General features: G+C 43.5%; 1 protein-coding gene across 5 annotated transcripts in view; it reads left to right on the top strand.

The window, feature by feature from the left end:
* The first annotated feature begins 159 nt into the window (after positions 1-159).
* The window catches only part of BIRC7 (baculoviral IAP repeat containing 7), a 28,795-nt gene continuing 12,327 nt past the window's right edge, over positions 160-16,627 (top strand). For all 5 annotated transcript variants that reach the window (XM_048819888.2, XM_048819891.2, XM_048819890.2 and 2 more), the window contains exon 1: positions 160-369. The gene's annotated coding sequence lies outside the window, so the exon portion shown is untranslated. The remainder of the gene's footprint in view (positions 370-16,627) is intronic.

Below are 16,627 nucleotides of genomic sequence, written 5' to 3'. Positions count from 1 at the left end.
GGTGGGGGCAGGGAGGAGCCGAAGGGAAAGGCAAGCACCTGCCGCGCATGCGCGGTGCGGCTCTGCTGCCGGGCCGCCTCGCGCCGCGCGCCCCCTCCCCCCCCCCGGCTTGGGCTGCTCTGAGTGGGGAGCAGCAGGGCCTGTCCCCCCCCCCCCCCCCGCCCCGGCTTTGCGGGAGCTTTACAGGCGCTCTCCCCACCCCAGGGCATGGCCAGAGAGCAGGGCTGGTCAGACAGTGCCCCCAGACCCTGGGCTGGGGCCCCCACGCGGGAGATCAGCTGAAGCCCACGTTCTGGGCCGTGGCCTTTCGGTGCAGCTCGCAGGGGCCTACCCGGGGCGCCTCGGGACATGCCCTTCAGTGGAGCCTAGGTAGGGGGACCAGATGTCTTGATTTTATAGGGGCAGTCCTGATTTGGGGGACTTTTTCTCATACAGGCACCTATGACTCCCCACCCCCCCCACCCCATCCCGATTTTTCACACTTGCTGTCTGGCCACTCGAAGCCTGGGTGGCTGTCGGGTGCAGCCTGTGCGCCTGGGGACGCGTCTAGCCCAGCTTGTCCTCCCTCGCAGTCCCTGTGCTGAGGCTTAAAGGCAGCCTGCATCGTTCTACGCGGCGGACCTAGGGTCTGGGTTCAAATGCAGCCTGCATGGTACTGTGCCATGGCTGTCACGTGGGGTACAATTTAGGATTGCCAACCTCTCCAGGAATTAAAGATTAATCTTTAATTAAAGATTATGTCATGTGATGAAACTCCAGGAATAAGTCCAACCAAAACTGGCAACCCAAGGTACAACCCGCAGTGTTCTGCTTGGGGGCAAATGGGCAGTTTTAAACTGTTTCCCCCACACACACACTCACACCCACACACACCTCTGCAGTCCATGGGATTCTACTCTGCAGCACCCATGCTTGGAGTCAAATGCAGCCAGCACAGTCTGTACCTCTGGCTCTGAGCTTGGGATCAGATCAGCTGGCTTTTGCTGTGTTCGTGTCTGTTTCTTGCAGTGGTGTAGCCTTTTTGCTTGCAGGAGGTGAGAGACAACACAGGTGAGATAATATCCTTTATTGGACCAACTTCTATTGGTGGAAGTTACAAAGCTCAAAAGCTTTTACCTTTCACCAGCAGAAATTGGTCCAACATATAATCTCACCTACCTTGTCTCTCTTACGTTTTTTTTGTCATACATTTTACCTACCACAGCCAAGCCTCAAATTGGGACCTTTTAATCCATAAGCAGCAGCTTCCTTTCTCTTCTTTTCTCTGTCCCCCTTTTGTCTTTTTTTCTTGTGTTTTCTTTTGAGGTTATTGTTGCTTTGGGAAGGCTTTATTAACAGTGAAGTTTACAATTTTCTCTGAAGGACATGAGGTCTGTGTCAGTCTTGCCTCCATCCTCTGCCAAAAAGCTGTTCTGTAGTCCTAGCAAACAGCTGAGAGAGCTCTGTCCCCACTTGTATGAGTTTAACATTTTCGTAGTTCCTATGGAATATGGTTATCAAGAGAGATCGTGGGCTAGAACAGTGGTTCTCAACCAGGAGTCTGGGGACCCCTGGGAGGCCACGAGGAGGTTTCAGGGGGGCTGCCAAGCATGGCTGTCATTAGACTTGGTAGGGCCCAGAGCAGAAAGCCGAAGGTCTGCCATGTGGGACTGTATCCCGGGGCCCTGAGACCCACCATTTCGGTGGGGCTGATGCTGAAGCCTGAGGAACTTAGCTTCATGATGCCCCTTGTGGTGTGGAGCCCTGGGCTCTTTGGTGTAGCCTCTTTGCTACCCCCAGTGCAGGCCCTGGCTTTTATATGCGGAAACACAGTTGTGGCACAGGTGGGCCGTGGAGTTTGTATATCATGTTGAGAGAGGCCTCAGAAAGAAAACGGTTGAGAACCTCTGGGCTAAAAGATCCTGTCCTTACCACTGCTTTACAGAAATGTTTGTATTAGCAATCATCAGCACTGTGATCCTGTTTTTAGATCTGATTAATTAATTTTATTTTCCTGTACAATAATATTTAAGTTGCTAGTTTGGAAAAAACTATGGGTGACATCCTAACCACATTGAAATCAATAGGAAAACTCCTTTTGGTTTCCGTGGGGCCAGTATTTCACCCTATAGCTTCTCAGGGATTCTTATCTAATAATTTATCTTTGTGCTGATTAAAGGTAAGGAAATGAACTAATATAGTAGAAGCATGTGCTAGGATTTATGTGCAAAGTTGGAATGATGTCAGAGTTGAATCCCTGCAGTTCTAGAGAGAGGCCTGGCATTTCTTTAATGAGAGGTCCAAATTAATGAAAACAGTTGCCTGTTTAGTTCTGGCAGCTGAATTCCAGAATTCATCTGAATTCTGGCATCTGAATTCATTAGCAGTTGTATCTGTCTGCTTCTCTTCATAGATAATGATATAGTATTTCAGAGATGGGCGGGACGTTTAATAGCTAGAATTGCTATTTATTATTATTATTTCTTCTTTGAATTGTGATAGTGCTTAGGAATGCTAGTCATGGACCACAAACCCATTGTGCTAGAACAGAAAAATAATCCCTGCCTCAGAGGGCTTACAATCTTTTAAACGGCTGTGTTTCTATAATGTGAAAGATCTAAGGTAATGTATTTGATACCATAATAGCAAGGATTTATATTTGCTTTTATCTTAATCCTGAGGGCCAAATCATGCTCTTTGCTGGCAACACAAGTGTGATGGGGAAAAGGACACTGAAAAATCTGCATGTATCATCATTATGGTGTTATTTGTATTGCAGTAGTGCTCAGAGGACTCAGCTGAGTTGGGGCCCCCTTGTGCTAACCACTGAACAATGACGGTCCTTCCCCTGAAGAGTTATGATCTAAAATCATGTGGAGCTTCAAACAGAGGCATTATACCTATAGGTCACACAATCCACCTAATGCCCAAATATAGGATTCCTTCTCTAATTGGTGGAGAATCTTGTAAAACTGTATCAAAAACTGGCATCCTCCATGCACCCAACTAACAGTGATGTTGAGAGATAACCACAAAGGGCTTGCAAATTATTAGTTCACCATTCTCACCTTGTATGAGGCACATGTAGCTGCAGGATAGGCAGCATGAATGACCCAGTAGCTAACATCGTGCCATGTAGCGTATCACCTAATATTTTACACATGTACTTGTCATCTGGCTGGAGAATGGGAATAGATGAGGTTGACAGGACAAGCTTTAAGATGCACTGCTGTTTATGCCCAGAAATCTGGCTTCTCATTAAGGTATCATACAACATGCAGGGATTTGCTTTAATCATAGCCTCTTTTCAGCGTGAAGATACCTTCTTTTGGTAGATTCCCCAACATACACATGCAGCATCTGGACCTAGTGTAGAGTGAGAAGGGGGCATTCTGGGGCAGGGCAAGGAGGATGTATGGCCAAGGAAGATTCCACGACACACTTGCACCAGGGAATACAGCTCAGAGTTAGGGAGTCGCCACCAGCCCCCAGCTGGCCCTCTATCTCGCTGCCTGCAAGCAGAACTTAAACACAGCTGAGACTCTGGCCTTTAATATTTTACAATAATGTAGCACCTTCCATCAAAGGATGTCAAAGCATTGTATAATCATTAATTAATTCAGCCTCATAGCATCTATGTGAGGTAGTGGATTATTATATCCAATGTATAGTAGGGAAAATTGAGACTCAGAGATGTGAAGTGACTTATCCAAGTTCACAGAGGAAGTCTGTGGCACAAAGTGCAAAGGACCTTAAAAGAGTTCTCATGGATTCCCAGGGGTATAAAGCCCAGAGGACTGTTCTAGCCAGCAGAAGTTATAGAAGTCCTGTTGCTACTCCAGCTGGCCCTGTGGGCTGGTTTTGACCCCCAGCTGCTGCAAGTTTAGAGGAGGTGTAAAGGTGGCTTGGAGTCATGAGGTTGGTGCAGAGGATTGTGCCCTACTATTTCAGACTCAAAGATGGAGCATCTACAAGATACAGTATATGTCTAGTTCTAGTTTTGTGAGGATATTGCTTCATGAGCTATACTTCTTCCACACAACTTTCAAAAACAGTTTTGCACTGTCTTTAGGACAGAAGTTTAATGTAATCTGGAAATAAAACCATTTACAAAAATCAGCTTCAAACCCACAGCCAAGAAAAACCACCCACCGCTAAGGTAAGCGCCAACAAGATTCAGAATGAAACTGATTTGAAAGAGAGTTGCATAATGTCTTCACATAGGCTGCCCCACACAATGGGAAGTAACACAATTTCTTTGAGAAAACAGAGAAACAAAGGACTTCCCTCTCTTCCATTAAAATCGTCTCAAATCTCACAAGAGTTTTGTGTGAAAATTGCCAAAAACAGGACAGGTTTTTTTCCTTAGACGTTACAGGGATTTTCTGCAGATTATTCTGCATTGAAATCAGGAGGGTGATATCAAACAATACTGCATAGAAAGCCATATTCTAAAATTTTTGATGGGATATGACAAAGAAATGGGCCAAACGAGGATTTTCATAATTTGATGCCAGAAATAAAGGCAGACACCAACAAATGCTAGATGTCGTTTTTCCTTTTTTCCTCCTGTTTTCGTGTCATTGCCATGCTGTTCTGTGAATGCAGGGGAGGGACTCAGTCTCATACAAAGAGCATGGCCTGTTGACATTATCATGTAATCATTATCAAGCCTACTTGCTGTTCATTGCAAGGCAGCGAGACCCTCATCATGGTGCTGCAGCAAAAGATGCGTAGCTGGATAGTGTATGACCACTATCGTTTTCCAAAGATACCCACTCCATCTCTCCAGCTTTATCACTGATAACTCAATTGTTCTTATCATCTGCTAGTTTCCATTACATTATAAGGATAGTCCATCTTTGTCATGCTTTTTAGGACAGTATCACCCATATTCCAGTTCAGCTTCTTCACATTCTGCCGGATGGCTTTCACATTGGTCTTCTGTCTTACCTTCTCTATCATGCCCACTGTCAGATATCTCTTGAGTCAGAGGGGTCTTATTCTCAATTTATTTGCATGGGGAGAAATTAGTTGCTAACCTAAGTAACACAAGAATGCCCCTCATTGCCAGTCACCCAAATGCCATTCAGGCAACTGGGCATGTCTCCATAAAAAATAAACAAGTTCCAGGCTATATCATGGTTTAATTGGAAAACTGGCAGTTCTGTGTTCCTCGCTGGCTGATACTCTACCAATTAGAAAGCAGGATGTGCTCCATTAGATTGATAATAATGCCTGACAAATCCTTCTTTAACAGAAATTAATGGCTGAATGGTAGCACTCACATTAGTCACCAGCTGATGGCAGCTGTCAGGGTTCCTTCCCCATTCTGAACGCTAGGGTACAGATGTGGGGACCCACAGGAAAGACCCCCTAAGCTTATTTCTATCAGCTTAGGTTAAAAACTTTCCCAAGGCACAAATTCTTCCTTGTCCTTGGACGGGATTGCTGCCATCAAGTGAGTTAGACAAAGATTCAGGAAAAGGACCACTTGGAGTTCGTGTTTCCCCAAAATATCCCCCAAAACCCCTTCACCCCTTTCCTGGGGAGGCTTGAGAATAATATACCAACCAAATAGGTAAACAAGGTGAGCACAGACCAGACCCTTGGGTTTTTAGGTCACTAAAAACCAATCAGGTTTTTAAAAACAGAACTTTATTATAAAGAAAAAGTAAAAGAAGCACCTCTGTAAAATCAGGATGGAAGATAATTTTACAGGGTAATAAGATTTAAAACACAGAGGATTCCCCTCTAGGCAAAACTTTAAAGTTACAAAAAACAGCAATAAACCTCCCTCTAAGCATAGGGAAAATTCACAAGCTAAAACAAAAGATAATATTTCACATTTCCTTGCTTTACTTACAATGTTTGTAATCTAGATGCTTATTTGAGGTAGGGTTTTAGGAGAGGATTTTTTTTTTTCTGTCCCGGTCTCTCTCTGTCCCAGAGAGAACAACAAAAGACCCCACTGACAAAACCTCCCCCCACAGATTTGAAAGGATCTTCTTCCCTTATTGGTCCTTTTGGTCAGGTGCCAACCAGGTTATTTGAGCTTCTTAACCCCTTACAGGTAAAGGAGGGATTTTATGCTGCCCTTCGCTGTATGTTAATGACAGCAGCTTTTTTTTAAGGAGTTATCAGAAACTTTTGTTTAAACAAATGTTGTTTGGAGTAGCTGTGCCCTGTTTTAGGTGAAAACAGAAGAGAGCAAAATAGAAAACAAGAATGGATTTCATTTAACTATTTTAGTTAAACAATTTTAACAAAAACAAACCTGATTTTAGAAAACTTGGCTGGCTATCTTTTACAACAATCGCTTTAAAGAGCCACTGATTTAACTATGGATGGATGGCATAGAGTGCCCTCGTCTACTAACAAGTCACAGCTGCCACTCAAAATCTGCACATCGCAGTACAGAATTGCTTCATTGTGGCACAATTGTCCCAACTCTAGATCCATTTAAACTGTACCATAGGACCCAAAAGCAGCGCAGCTCCATGGATTGTAAGGGACAGGGAAAGGGAGCCAGCCAAGCAACCTCAGATTCTTCCACTGCCCTGAATCTACAGGCTAATACATAGTAAGTTACCTCATCCCCTTCTGCAGTTTGGAACCTCCATCCTCTTGAGGGAGGATCCATGTAAGGGATTACTGATGGCACAGTTCTTGAAGAAGCTATGCTGTCCAGGGGCCAAAGGGAGCGATTGAGCCAGGTGCACTTTACTTCTGGAAGGATTGTTTCTGGGTAGGGAAGAATGGAGCCCATAGTTTTACAGTCTGTGGCATCAAGCCAGTGTATCCCAACCTCACTCTTCTCACTCTCTTTGGGGAGGCCCGAGCTGCAGTTAGCAATAGCCTAGAGCAGTTCCTGTGCTCAGGGAACACAAAGACTGTGATTGTGATCAGCCCCTCAGCATGGGAGTGGGGAAGATTCGGTGGGTGAACTCCTGGCCCTGTTGGCGTCAATTTCTAACATCAATTTGGCCAGGATTTCATCCTTGGTGTCTTCTTCTTTGTTCAGCCAGCCCTGTGCAGATGCAATCCAGCCCTTTATCCTTATATTGAAAGAAAAGACATGTCCTCATGTTCCCTCCACTTTAAGTGATGAGAGATAGCCAGGAACTCTTTCATCCATTTTGGTAGATTTCTTATTCTGTAATTTTCTTTCTGTGCGCTCACTTGCTCCCTGCTGCAGTTGGTTTCTCCTTTGGCTTTAGTTTTTTGTTCAGGTTCCCCCCACCGACCCTGCACTTCCTCTCTCATTTGCTTCCCCAAGATAGTTTTTTCTCACACACAAAACATTTTTCTCCCACAGTCTACATGCTGACAGGTTTCAGAGTAACAGCCGTGTTTGTCTGTATTCGCAAAAAGAAAAGGAGTACTTGTGGCACCTTAGAGACTAACCAATTTATTTGAGCATGAGCTTTCGTGAGCTACAGCTCACTTCATCGGATGCATACTGTGGAAAGTATAGAAGATCTTTTTATACACACAAAGCATGAAAAAGTGGGTGTTTACCACTACAAAAGGTTTTCTCTCCCCCCACCCCACTCTCCTGCTGGTAATAGCTTATCTAAAGTGATCACTCTCCTTACAATGTGTATGATAATCAAGTTGGGCCATTTCCAGCACAAATCAAGGTTTTCTTCCCCCCCGCCCACCCACTCTTCTGTTGGTAATAGCTTATCTAAAGTGATCACTCTCCTTACAATGTGTATGATAATCAAGGTGGGCCATTTCCAGCACAAATCCAGGGTTTAACAAGAATGTCGGGGGGGGGGGGGGGGGGGGGAGATAGGAAAAAACAAGGGGAAATAGGTTACCTTGCATAATGACTTAGCCACTCCCAGTCTCTATTCAAGCCTAAGTTAATTGTATCCAATTTGCAAATGAATTCCAATTCAACAGTCTCTCGCTGGAGTCTGGTTTTGAAGTTTTTTTGTTGTAATATCACAACTTTCATGTCTGTAATCGCGTGACCAGAGAGATTGAAGTGTTCTCCGACTGGTTTATGAATGTTATAATTCTTGACATCTGATTTGTGTCCATTTATTCTTTTATGTAGAGACTGTCCAGTTTGACCAATGTACATGGCAGAGGGGCATTGCTGGCACATGCTGGCATATATCACATTGGTGGATGTGCAGGTGAACGAGCCTCTGATAGTGTGGCTGATGTTATTAGGCCCTGTGATGGTGTCCCCTGAATAGATATGTGGGCACAGTTGGCAACGGGCTTTGTTGCAAGGATAGGTTCCTGGGTTAGTGGTTCTGTTGTGTGGTATGTGGTTGCTGGTGAGTATTCGCTTCAGGTTGGGGGGCTGTCTGTAGGCAAGGACTGGCCTGTCTCCCAAGATTTGTGAGAGTGTTGGGTCATCCTTCAGGATAGGTTGTAGATCCTTAATAATGCGTTGGAGGGGTTTTAGTTGGGGGCTGAAAGTGACGGCTAGTGGCGTTCTGTTATTTTCTTTGTTAGGCCTGTCCTGTAGTAGGTGACTTCTGGGAACTCTTCTGGCTCTATCAATCTGTTTCTTCACTTCCACAGGTGGGTATTGTAGTTGTAAGAATGCTTGATAGAGATCTTGTAGGTGTTTGTCTCTGTTTGAGGGGTTGGAGCAAATGCGGTTGTATCGCAGAGCTTGGCTGTAGACGATGGATTGTGTGGTGTGGTCAAGGTGAAAGCTGGAGGCATGTAGGTAGGAATAGCGGTCAGTAGGTTTCCGGTATAGGGTGGTGTTTATGTGACCATCGTTTATTAGCACTGTAGTGTCCAGGAAGTGGATCTCTTGTGTGGACTGGACCAGGCTGAGGTTGATGGTGGGATGGAAATTGTTGAAATCATGGTGGAATTCCTCAAGGGCTTCTTTTCCATGGGTCAGTCTACATGCTGTCTCTGTTAACTTCTCAGCCCTGACTCTTCCCTGTCTCCAGCTCCCTAGGGAGTTCTGCTGCTTTCACTACACTCTCTGCAATTTTCTTCTTTTCCTCACCAACTGCCCAGTTTTAACTGGTTTCAGAGTAACAGCCGTGTTAGTCTGTATTCGCAAAAAGAAAAGGAATACTTGTGGCACCTTAGAGACTAACCAATTTATTTGAGCATGAGCTTTCGTGAGCTACAGCTCACTTCATCGGATGCATACCGTGGAAACTGCAGCAGACTTTATATACACACAGAGAATATGAAACAGTTTTAACTGACACCCCAGTTCCAGAGTTCTCCTTTTCAAAAATGCCCAATTCTACAACTATGATTAAATAGTCCCAGACAAAAAGTGCATCAAGATGGAGTGAAGGTTGTGAGGACTGCCAGCTGCTTCAGGATGCGAAATATTTCAGGGATGTTGTAATTATTCAAAAGTGGTGATACCATATGATAACTATACATTTATGATTAAGACACTAATATTTGTGGATCCGTATTAGATTAAATTATTTTTAAAGGCACAAGTTCCACTCCTATTCCTCCAATCCCTCTACCAGCCCAAGGGACTGATGGGGGAGAAACACAGCAGGTGAGAAACCCCAATGTCAAAGGCAGAGAGAAGTAAGCAATTGTTAGGAGGGGGAAAGACAACGAGGAGGAAATAAGGGGGAAGGAGGGAGATCACAAGGGGTCTTGTTAATTTTCTCCTTGCAGAAGTCAGCATGATCCAGGTCAAAGGGGGCAGTGAGGGAGAGGGTCATTCCCAGCTGCCCAATTCCCAACTTCCCTGTCCAACTGTCCTTCCTAAATGCCAATCCCAATTGCTATTCCTAGCTACCATTTCCAGTTGCCCAAGTCTCAACTGCCATGAAACCTTCTGGAACTAAATGAGTCCAATGTTCTATTACTGCTTATCCCCTAAAGGCTTTTTGGTGTTTGAATAGTACCTGTCACCTAGTGGAATTTTTTTGATAACTTTCAGTATTTCTTCTATAACACATCTTTTCAGTGTGTTGTTTCTCTCATTATTTTAGAGCTGGTTGTAAAGTGGTAAGTATGTTTTATGGAAAAAAATCCTGAATGTTGGGGGGAGAGAGGGTTGAAATTTTTCATGAAAAATTTCGAAATGTTCAGATTTTGGTGGCGAAACTCCCAAATAATGGTCAATGTTTGACTTTTTCCCGCTTTTCCTTCTCCCCATTTTCAGCGACAAAATGGAGGCGGGGGGGGGGGGGGGAGGGAAGAAAAAAGGGAGGAAGGGCAAGAAAGAAAAACAACCACTTTTTCCGTTTTGAAAACCAAATAATTTTTGCTTTTCGTGGAAAAAAAATCAGAAAATAAAACCAATTTTTTCAATAAAATTTTTCATTTTTTATAAAAGGACCATTCATTACAATTTCATACGAAAATAATTGAGCTTCTCTGCTACATATTGAAAAGCTATTCTTTACAGCTCACTGGTTCCTGTAGTCATTGCTGCTTATGAAGTTCTGAACCTTAGGATGAAACCTCACATTTGGGTGCAGTGTAACATTTAGGATGTCACAAATTGACCTTAATAAACTCAAGTGGGGAATATACTACAGGGACACGAGGAACTACCACTCCAGAAAGAGATCTTGGAGTCATTGTGGATAGTTTTCTGAAAATATCCACTCAATGTGCAGCGGCAGTCAAAAAAGCGAACAGAATGTTGGGAATCATTAAGAAAGGGAAAGAAAATATCATATTGCCTCTATATAAATCCATGGTACACCCACGTCTTGAATACTGCATGCAGATGTGGTCGCCCCATCTCAAAAAAGATATATTGGAATTGGAAAAGGTTCAGAAAAGGGCAACAAAAATTATTAGGGGAACGGAACAGCTTCCATATGAGGAGACATTAATAAGACTGTGACTTTTCAGCTTGGAAAAGATACGACTAAGGGGGAGATATGATAGAGGTCTGTAAAATCATGACTGATGTGGAGAAAGTAAATAAGGAAGTGCTATTTATTCCTTCTCATAACACAAGAACTAGAGGTCACCAAATGAAATTAATAGGCAGCAGGTATAAAACAAACAAAAGGAAGTATTTTTTCACACAACGCACAGTCAACCTATGGAACTCCTTGCCAGAGGATGTTGTGAAGGCCAAGATTATCACAGGGTTCAAAAAAGAACTAGATAAGTTCATGGAGGATAGGTCCATCAATGGCTATTAGCCAGGATGGTCAGGGATGGGGTCCCTAGCCTCTGTTTGCCAGAAGCTGGGAATGGGCAACAGGGGGTGGATCACTTGATGATTACCTGTTCCGTTCGTTCCCTCTGGGGCACCTGGCATCGGCCACTGTAGGAAGACAGAATACTGGGCTAGATGGACTTTTGGTCTGACCCAGTATGGATGTTTTTATGTTCTTATGAAAAGGTTTTTTTAACAAATTAGGACCTGACCTGCAAACACTTACGTACGTAATTAACTTTACTATCATGAGTAGTTTTCTCACAGTAGAAAAATTAAGCAAGTATAGAAATTTCCAGAGTTCCTTCATGCCCCAAATTTCTCTCCTCTCCTTGTGAGGGATTTGACCAGCTTTCTTCCCATAAAAAGAAATAGAAGGCCAGGACTCATACTATAATTCTTTACAGTTCAACAAGATGCTGTCTGCAATTGCAATCTGATAGGCATCCGGTCACACTTCCTCTTCTATTTGAATTCTAAGCATGTTTGGTGATTGCAAGTTTTTGAATATTATTATTATTGGGTCTACACTATTCATCGGGACTAAGCATGTTAGTTTCCTGTTCTTCAAAATCACAATAGGATTCTGAAGGCATTTCCTGTATCAGGATTTCGGGTATCTACTGTGCTTTTCAAACTTCTCCTTTAATAGAGACTCTGTTCCCCAGGTGTGGCCTACAGCTAATCATATTGGAGTCTGAGTAACTCCCTTTGCTAACACTGCTTGCTGCATCAATGCTATTGTAAATATTACAATAGATAAAATACTTTAAAGATTGTGAGGTGTTCAGTTAGTACTATAATGATTAGGTTATAGAACTACCTAAGTTTGATAGAATATTCAGGAGGCAGTCTTATGGTCAGGACTCTTAGGTAAATCACATAACCACCTCTCTGTACTTTAGCTTACCCATCTATACAATGGTTATAATAATATATACCCACCTCACAGTGGTGTTTGGCAGGCTTAATTAATGTTTGTAAAGTTCTTTGAGCTCTTTGGATGGGCAGTGATTTATTATTAATTGTTGTGTATGTGTTGGCTTTGCTTATTTTTTATTATTGAAAAATCCAGTGATGAATTAAAAATAATGATTAATGATCAGACTGTGGGAAGACCTTAAGCAGGTGGAAAGCCCTGACTGGTAAGCACTGATGGGGAAAGAGAAGTGCTCTGCACATGTATTAACATGCATTGTGATGGGACGGGGAAAAAAAAAGATTCTTGGGCAGGGTGAATAGAAATCAAAGCTAGGCATTTTTTGCCCCCAGCCTGAAGAAGTGATTCTGTGGCCACTGTCTGTACATACAGTCACTTCTCAACACACCTTGTTACTATTCACTGGGTTGGAAGGCACTGTCTTTTCACAGTGGACTCTTGCATGAATGCCTTGGAATTTCCTATCAGACAGCTATGCTCTTTGGTCCATCAGCGCTGGCTGGCAGGCTCCGATGGGAGCTGCAACAGACAGGCACCATCAAAGATTTTACTGATGAGGGAGAGCTGGTGTCATCAGCTCCCAAGTGCACAAGGAGCCTGGGTGTTGTTCTGCTCCAGGATGACAACCAGCTGGTCATTCAGAACTGAAGGGAGCTCAAGGACATTAATGTGGATGAGGCCAATGGGCAGGAAAGTGACAGTCATAAATGGTCGGTGGGGGGGTGGGGAGTGAAGAAAAAGCCTTCATAAAGCAGATATAACTAGCGCTCCTGCTTCTAAGACCCCAGATTTCATGACCCTAACACATTGTCCCAGCCTACTTGGGAGTTGTACTACAGGGTCTCCCCATATCTCCTTCCATCATGTCCCATCCCCAGCCACAGATCCTTACCCTTATGAGTAGGGCTGGTCAGGCCTTTTTCAGTGAGATGCTTGTCCACTGGAAAATTCTATTTGTCAAAATCAAAACTTTGTTTTGCAAAAATGTCTCAGTTTCAACAAAAATCTCATCAGGATGGTTTCTCAGGAGCAGGACAGAATTTTCTGGTCAAAATGAGACAGAGACAGAATTGCCACTAGCCCAGTGATTAGAGTGTTCGTTTGAGGTTTCAGCATCAGTTTTCATTCCACATAGGAACAAAAATGAAACCTTTTGATTCTTTTGGGTGGGGGAGAGGAAGGGGTGAGTGAGAGACCCCAGAATATCCCAGTAGTTGGGGCATTCATCTGGCATGTGAGAGACCCACCTTCAAGCCCCTGCTCTGCCTGATTCAAAGTAGGGACTCAAAGCTGTATCTCTTAGGTGCCCTACTTATTCAGCTACAGCATCAGGGTATGTCTACACTACAATAAAACACCTGCAGCTGGCCCGGCTAAGCTGACTCAGGCGGGGGCTGTGGAGCAATCAAATTACAGTGCAGACATTTGGGCCCAGGCTTTGAGACCCCACAAAGAGGGAGGATCCCGGAGCAATTGTATAGCTCCGTGAGCCCAAATCAGTTGACCCAGATCAGTCCCAGGTGTTTTATTGCAGTGTAGACATACCCACAGTCTCTCTCTCCCTGGCACAGTGATTATTTAATTATTTTCACAACATGGAACAGCGCCAACAGGAGAGGTTGACTCTATGGCCTGATGAGAGAGAGCCTTCCCGAATCATGACTGAATCATCAAGTGAACATGCACAAAAGTTTAAAAAAAAAAAAAGGAGGAAATTGTATGCCTTTTCCTCCATATTAGGGCAATTGTGGTTTAGTTTTAATTATTACTATTAATACTTTTTAGACTACTGATAAATGCACTGCAACTTACTTTGTAAAAGTAGCGACTAAATCTTGATTGAAATGTGGGATGCGACTGTCATGTTTGGGATAAGGAAATCATTGGGTGTTTACATTACTAAGACAAAATTAAGGAGGTTCTATTATAGCAAGCATTTGCATTAAAAGCTGCCTCATCTTATGGCCCTTACATTCCCACTCTCTGTTCCTTTGAAGCCTTCTACAGCTTCCTCCTTTTTAACAGGCCTGATCATTAAAGCAGAGGCCTAAAAATCAGGAGACCTGGGCCTATGCTTGACTCCATCCAAACTGCGGCATGAGTTTGGGTTAAGTTACTTAACTTTACTATGGTGCCACTTCCGCATCTGCAAAACAGAGATAATAATACTTACCAACTCTCCCCCGGCACTTTAAGATCCTTGACTGAAAGATGCTTCATAAAAGCAAACCATTATTAATCATTATTATTATTTATTAACAGGCAGCTTGCTATAACTCACCAACAGCTCCCCAAAATATCTCTTGTAACTGGGAATTTGTGCGAGTGGCTTTTTCAGGTGTCTTAGGTTTTTAATGTATGTTCTGCAAAATCCATATATACTTGTAAGGGATTGGACCAGAGGAGCAGAAGCTAGTGGGTTGTGTGTGTAGTCAGGAAGGATTTTAAAAAAAACAACCACATCCATCCACAACAGGATTCTCAGAACAGTACTGTAAATAAGCACTGCCCTCTACTGTTTGTAGCATGTCTTAGGTTTCACCTTCAAGATTTTAATTAGAGCACATTTTAAAAAATGAAGACAAAGTTCCCACCTCAGATGGTTATGCTGACATTTTAATTTTAAAAACATACAATTGTTTTATAGTCTTGTTTGGAGAGGGGGATTTTGGTTAATTAGGGGCAGTGCATGATCCAACAGGTTTCTTCTTTAAAATGAGTGGTAGCACATTCTGTTTTCTCAAATGGAAAATGTGGCAGGGGAGATACAAGTTTTCAAGCCCCTGTGCTGTTCAAGACCCACCTTAAAATCATTCCCTGACCACAGGACAAAGAAAGATAGAGCAAGTGTTCAAACTTCAGGGATGCTGTGGAAGCTAAAGATCATTCTCTTCTGCAACAACATAGCTGAAGTAAACAATTCAAACCTCTTTGTGCAAGTCCTCCTCCCTTTAGGGCTCCCATCATGTGTTTATTTTCCAATACATTTTGTTGAAAATGAGAAGGCGGCACAAAACAGATGAGGATGCTTCAGAAAAGTGAAAAATATGTGACGATACCAACAGATATTAAAAGAAAGAGAAACTATTAGTTTCAAAATCGTGGCAATCCAAAGAAGGAGTAGCAGCATTACAAAGTGAACTGCCTGTGTATGAAGCTACACAATTACACGGCCGCCAAGGTTTAACGTTCCAAAATCTCTCATGCTGACCCAGTAGGTAGCAGTCCAGAATCTCCAGACAAAACAGTTTTGAAATGTAAGTTCTACCCCAATCACTGAAGTATGCGAGCCACTCACAGATATTAATGGGCCTGTCTCTTAGTTACATTACACCTTTTGCACCACTCTGGCAGTGTCAACTGCCCCTAAAATGAATGTAAATGTAATTTCCATCCACTTTAGGGCCCCAGAGCAGTCCACAGGGGGCTTAGCGTAAACTATAATTATGTCCCAATGAATTTATCCTCACAACACCCCCTATGATGCAGGAAAATGTTATTATTCCCATTTTACAGATGGAGGCACAGAGTGGTTATGGCCTGGATCTTGCAAATCCTTACCTAACTTTACACACATAAGTAGTCTCATCGAAGCAGGTGCTTTAGTGTTTGCAGGATCAGGGCCATAATCAAGGTGTAGGTACAGCTTCCAGCACAATGTGGCCCAAATCAGGATGGGGACCCTGGGGTGCTACCACAATATAAATATTCAGTGCTGCTAATCAATTTGTATCATTATTTGGGTAATTATTTGTGCTTCTCTAAATTTTTCAATAGCTTTTTGAATTTTTATACAGAAATATACGGTACTGGGATCTAGAGCTGCAGCAGGTCTGCTAGCTCCTAATTGGTCTCCAGGGTGCTGCAGGGGCTAAGAGTGAATCTCCAAGAAATCCTCCAGCACACAACGTTAAGCATCCCTCACTACATCCCTCTCTGCAGAGAAACTCCAAGCCTTCTGTTCAGCCACCACTTTGAGTGGGGGATTTCAGAGAGGGGCGGGGAAGAGGGGAGAAAGGAGGGATTATTCCAGTGGATGTAAATAGGGAGTCTCCCAAAGAGCAACACAGGGGATGAGGTCTGCTCTGGCTACCTGAACAGTTACTTACTGAAAGACTAGTAGGAAACATAGCTGAACGTTCACATGGGCCCTTTACCTCACAGGGAAAGTGAAGGGAGATGAAAGGTAGACCAGCCAATCAGGGGAAAGCAGCAATAGGCACTTTCCCAGCAGGTGAAATCACTCAAGTCTTGCAAGGTGTACCACACCCTCCAGATGGGCAGCTGCAATGATCTAGAAAAAAGAGAAACAGAGCTGACCTGTCTCAGTCACAGCATAAGGCAATGGTCCCTGGAAGCTATAAATAGGGTTGGGGAGACAAACTAGCTTCTCTAGGAGGGTCTTGGATGTTAGAAGCGCTCCATAGGATGCGGATTAGGGCCTGGTCAGTTATGCTCTTGTTTGGTCAATATTCTGCTGAGTAGAATTGGAGGGAGGCATTTGGATTCTGGCTAGATCACCCCCTTTGAAATGGGACTGCTAATGAATGGGTGTCTAG

Source organism: Caretta caretta, chromosome 13 (genome assembly GCF_965140235.1).
Source record: "Caretta caretta isolate rCarCar2 chromosome 13, rCarCar1.hap1, whole genome shotgun sequence".
Classification (NCBI taxonomy): domain Eukaryota; kingdom Metazoa; phylum Chordata; order Testudines; family Cheloniidae; genus Caretta; species Caretta caretta.
This window is presented reverse-complemented; position numbering and strand designations above follow the sequence as displayed.